This window comes from Marmota marmota, unplaced genomic scaffold, assembly GCF_001458135.2.
Source record: "Marmota marmota marmota unplaced genomic scaffold, marMar, whole genome shotgun sequence".
In the NCBI taxonomy this organism is placed as follows: domain Eukaryota; kingdom Metazoa; phylum Chordata; class Mammalia; order Rodentia; family Sciuridae; genus Marmota; species Marmota marmota.
Window position 1 is genome coordinate 25,141,769 of NW_025999869.1, and position 5,588 is coordinate 25,147,356.

General features: G+C 42.5%; 1 long non-coding RNA gene across 1 annotated transcript in view; it reads right to left on the reverse strand.

Moving 5' to 3' along the window:
• The window catches only part of LOC125610785, a 15,195-nt gene extending 10,290 nt beyond the window's left edge, over positions 1-4,905 (reverse strand). The window contains exon 1 of the long non-coding RNA XR_007340801.1: positions 4,870-4,905. This is a non-coding gene — a long non-coding RNA (uncharacterized LOC125610785). The remainder of the gene's footprint in view (positions 1-4,869) is intronic.
• Positions 4,906-5,588: the final 683 nt, after the last annotated feature.

Below are 5,588 nucleotides of genomic sequence, written 5' to 3' on the forward strand. Positions count from 1 at the left end.
GCCAAGGCGCAGGCGCACTGTAGTGGGCTGGTGACTGAAGCGCCTTCGCTTTTGGGGCGTGGTCCCCCAGAAAGGAGGGGTTATGGGGGAGGGGAAGAACAGAGTCCAAGCAAGCGCAGTGCTCGAAACAGCCAACCCGGCTAATCCGCGAGCTCTAAACTTCGTGAGGCGCCGTTGCTGGTCCCGCGCAAGCGCAGTTTTGGTGGAGGACCCTGGCTTTCTGAGACCTGCTCCCTTGGGAAGCAGGTTGGGTAACAATCCCTAGCGCTTTACCTGGGGCTTGGCAGCCTGGTAACGGAAACGAGAATTGCGACCCTGTGACTCTTCCGTAATCCAACAGCGCTGGAATTGCATAGGATTAATGCATCTTTTGGGACAGGAACGGGTGATATGTCGCAGCCCAGTTGGAGTGACTGCCACCCCCTCTGGGCGCTGCCTGCACCTTGTAATTGGGTCACTCGTAGGCGAAAGAGAGTGTACCTGCCAGGGAAGTGCCGCGCCGCGTACCTGACTCCCCCAGCACACACCTTGTCAGGGGCGATGGCTGGGCCGAGGCTTGGCCTCTTCTCCCAATTTCGGCCCTGCCTCGCTTCTACTAGTCCCGCGCAGCCTCGCTTGAGGTCGTCTTCCGCACCTCTGGTGTGCACTTTCCTCCAAGTCGGGTTCCTACTGAGAATAAGGACACACCAACCCTGCCCGCCCCGGCCTACTTTCTGGAGTAGAATCCCGAAGGACCTGGGCGCCCGCTTCTTGACCGTTTCCGGGCGTGGTAGAAGCGGCTATGATCTGCTCTTTAAAGAAAGCTCTGGTACCCTAAGGGTTGGACCTTGGTGTTTGCGAAACGTTTTCACATCACACTGCTCCTTCATTTACAGAAATATTTGGCTCCACAGTGTGCCAGCTGTTTCCCAGATTCCATTCCCCGAGAATAGCAGGGTCATCCAAACAAACAAAGGTTCCTGCCCTGGTGGGGCTTGTATTCTCCTAACAATACTGGAAACATTTGGAATGGACAGAGAGAGATTATGATGCCCCCAGCATTTAAGAGGTATCGAAGCTTTCCAAAGGACATTTAACCATGAAAGGACAAGGCAGAGCTAGTCAGCGTCTTCCAAGTCCTTACCCTCAATCGCAGTCAACCTCGCCACACCCAAGCGTTCTGCAAGGAGAGTTCTCATTCTGCAGCTCTGAGGGCATCATGTCAATGGCGGGACTGAAAATCATCCTTCATCCAAGATAACCTGCTTGGCAAGGCTGACTGGCCCTGCCTCCCCACGCTGGAAGTTGCAATTCTGTTTTCCCTTTGTACCTCCTATTAGTGGGCCCAGAAGAAAGTACCTCAGATGTACTCCTCCAGGAGGCTACCACATAATTTACCAGTCTGGGAAAAAGTTCTTTTGTCCCATTCTGATCCTGTTTTTCCATTAACATCCCCAAATAATAAAGGAATAAGAGTTAGGACCACGTGGAATGAGTGAAATCCATCTCATGCCCAGTCGTGCCTATTGTAGCCCAGGGTGCCAGCTCATGTTCTTCTTCACCATTGCCATATACCTGTGTAAGGACTGGCCCTGTCTGGTAGGGAAAAAAGCAAATCACGGCACTCAGAGAAGGGACTTGTCCAAGGTAGTGGTCAGGATTTAAAATATTGTACTCCAAAAGTTGCAGCCAGTCACACGGTCAACTTCCAAGGACTAAAATATGGAACAGGGTCAATATACTTTTCCTTTGCCTGAGTTCTCTTACCTGCAAAAATAGTGGTGATGTTAGTTTGGCAGATTAAGAAGTATTAACACCCACCATGTGCTAAGATTATAATGATAGGGTTTTTCCCATATACTATGAGCTCCTTGTTGGTAGCATTAATGCAGGTGCTATTTATTTTCTCTTGATGCAGATTACTTGGCTCAACACCATCACAAAATGGAAGGAAGATATAATTATACGTACTTAAAATTTCCTGCCAAATAATTAGATGCAGTGACTTAACTTCTTAAGGAATGAATTCTAGGAAGCTTTTATTAGCATTCAAGCAGTGAAATAAAGCACACATGATTATAAACAACATAGAACTATGTTAATCAGGGTATCTTCATCTTTAAAAGAAATCCAGAATGTTTTCTTACTCTGTAGAAAAAAAAAGGTTAAGTTTGATTAATCTGGTTTTAACCAATTTGACCTGACCAACTCAATTCTAAAGCTGAGGGATACTTGGAACAAAAATTAAAAAGCAAACCAAAAATTGACCTTTTAATTTCCTGGCCAAAAGGGAAAAAAAAGTTAATAAAGCAAATCTGCTTAGGGAAAGAATCTTTGCTCAGATGGCAAATTCAGTATGTAGCATGCCTGAGTGTTGCCCATGATGTTTAAACCTGGCTATAAATAAAAATCATCTGATGTTGGGGGTGGGGTAGGAGGAGGATAACCTTGAGCAAATAGCTTTATAAAGACACTCTTAGCCAAGATATAAAAATTGACATTAAACATGGGGAAGGAATGAGATATGTCTGTCAACAATTCTCTTGGCCTTACGTTAGGTTTATTTTGTTTTTGTTCCATCTTTTTTTTTTTCCTTACTCAGAAAGTGTAACAAATGACTCTGGATCCATATGGACCTGGTTTTGACTTTTCATACTGTAAATGCCTAGCTGAGTGAAGTTTGGCAAGTTCTCTTTTCTGACTCTCAGTTTTCTTATCTATAAAGTGGAAATAATTGTAATAGCAAATAAGATTCTTCTGAGAATTAAATGAAAGTGTAAACGTAATTCAGCATGTAATAAATATTCAGTAAATGTTAGATATTCTTTTTATTATAGTTTCTAAGTGGACTTTGATTTAAAATATCCTCTAATGTCATTTGGAGTCCCTCAGTGCTTGCCATGAAATACATAGTGTTCAGGTAGAACAGAGAATGTAGGGATATCAAAACCATCATATAGAGATAAAGCCAAAGCAAGAAGTGGAGATGGGGGATAAGTTCAAGGAAGGAGAGGTAGAGATGGAATGAAAAGAAAATTCCCTTTCTTCCCTTGCCACCAGTAGACATTCAGAAGACTTGTTGTATAGAGAGATAGTCACTTAGGAATAAAGTCATTGTGGTTTGGTCAGTTTCTCGCTCCCTTCAGTGCAGAATCCTTACCTAAAAAGGGTGCGATACATGAAAAGGAAAATATATTCTTTGCATCTAGGCCTTCTGTGCCTCAGAAACCCTCAAATAAAGTTCTGAACAGTCAACATGTAGCTCTGCCCATGAAAAGCCTGCCATGCTCTGGCCAACTGGGCTTGCCTAACTACCAGATTTCTACACTCAGCATACCCAGTGCTATGTGCAACTTATTGATATCTCTAGTCCTCTCCTTTGTAGTTTTCAGAGAAATAAAGCATATGATATCCCTTCACCTGAAATTATAATTTTATAGATGTGTCCAAAGTTTTGTGGCTAGGAACTTTGCCACAGATACTTTACAGACCTTTTTCCCAGCTCCTGAGGTTTGGCTAAAGAAAAAAGAGAGAGAAATGATAATGTTCCAGGGTGATACCCATGACGTTCAGATAGCATTCTCAGTTACAAAGGAAATGTTTTTCTGTTACAGGGAAAGAAAAAAAAACTTTCTGAAATGAAAGGCAAAGTTTAACACTTCAAAATGCGGGGTAAGGCTTATGAATACTGTAACCAACTTGGCAGCTCTTAAAAATCCTATCACAGAAGCCTGTTTATTGATATGAAATATTATTCACAACACATTAAGTTTAAAAAGTACCTTATAAAACAGTGTATGTGATATTGCCCCACTTGTATTAAACATGTTGTAAGTATATGTTTACAAGAGACTTTAGAAAGCTATATAATGAGGTACTTGTGGTTGCTTCTGGTGAGTAGGGCCTTTTCTTCTTCTTTCTGCTTGAGTCTTCTGTAATAAGTACATGTTGCTTTTATAAATGTGAAAAGAAAATGTCCAGAATATCTAAGTAAACATGACAAAGCATCACTTGGGATAATAACAGGCCCAAAGAACATGTGGCCAATGGTTCTGCTAAAGACTCCTCTGTGCCCTGGAATATTACTCAATGGCCCCCACTTTCTTATGGAAAGGAGGCTTGACTCTCTCAAGACCTTCTCCCTCTTCCCATAGCCTCCTCACAAAGCATTTCCAATAGCCTTTTCTCCGGCCTTCCCTCTTACAACAAGCTCCTCCCCTCAGCTCAGCCAGTCCCTTTAGAACCAATGTCATACTTACCCTAATTTCATCCTCAGCTCACCCTGTTCTTGTTCCCAGGATTGTCCTCTTGTATCTATATGAGCCCCATCTGTCCAACATGATGCTAGATCTCTTGATTGGGGGTGCCTGCTAGATTAGAAGGAGACCCCCAGAGATTGAAGAACAGCACACAAATCAGGTACCTGTTAGAGTAGAGGGGTGTGAATGAAGGAGGATTTGCTGGTGAGCCCATATGAGATATTCCCTAAAGACTCCCATAAACACTGTGAAGGAGCACATTGCAAAGAGCACATTGCACGGAGCCAGAGGGGAAATCTGTTCACATTTTGTCCTTTATTTTCCAGACTGAGCAGTTTACCAGTGCTCTAGCTTGACTCCAGGCAAGATTTAGAAATTAGATTCCCCTAAACAGGTGAATTTGCAGGTATATAAGCATCTGGACAGCAACGTGAAATTCATTTGCACAACTAGAAATACAGGTCAATATTGCTCACCTATGTGATGGAAAGAAACTATCCCTTCACAGGAGGGACAATAGAGGGAACACCAGGCAGGAAGGTTCCTCAAGTACCAGGTGCTTATGTGTTCATCTTTAAATCCTGATTTGGAAGATAGTAATGAAGTTGGGTCCCAAAACAAAAGAAGGAACAGAGAGTGTGTACAGAAAGAAGTAGTGGTCCGTTTAATGCTTACAAGTTGATGCTTGCATCTTAGGGGAAGAATGCTAATTAGGTTCCTCTATCTTTGGAGCAATGGGGAAAAGGAAATGAGTCTCTCTCTGTCAAGTAGTAACAATACTAAAGGCCAGCAATTATTAAAGCTCTTACAATATGTCAGGTACTCTTCTAAGGGATTTGCATGTATTATTAGTTCATTTATCCTTCACAACTTATGAACATTTAACACCCAATACACCTAAATACACTCATCCCCCACTCCACAGTCCTCTCCCCATAGCATGCTCTTTTGCTGTCTTTTTTCCTGATATACCCTTTTTCTTCTTATTTTCTTTCTATCCTGTTTCTCCACATGTCCAGCCCACTGAGGTAACCCAGAGGCACTGTTTGTCTCCTCTTTTGGCACAATCAAAACGCTGCTGGCCTCTGAGGTATGGCTTTCCAAGTTACCTCGCCTGCAAATGAAACCATTTCAGTCTACAGACTGAGTACAAGCAGTCTGGGAAGCAGTGAGAAGGAGGAAAAAAAAAAGATTAAACAAGGCTGAAAACATATTGCCTTACCTAGTTTCAGTACTCTCCCCACATTTGAAAATTTCAGTTATCCTGATAATTGGCCCATCTTGCTTTTCTTTCTTTTTTTTTTCTTTCTTTTCTTTCTTTCTTTTTTTTTTTTTTTTTTTTTTTTTTTT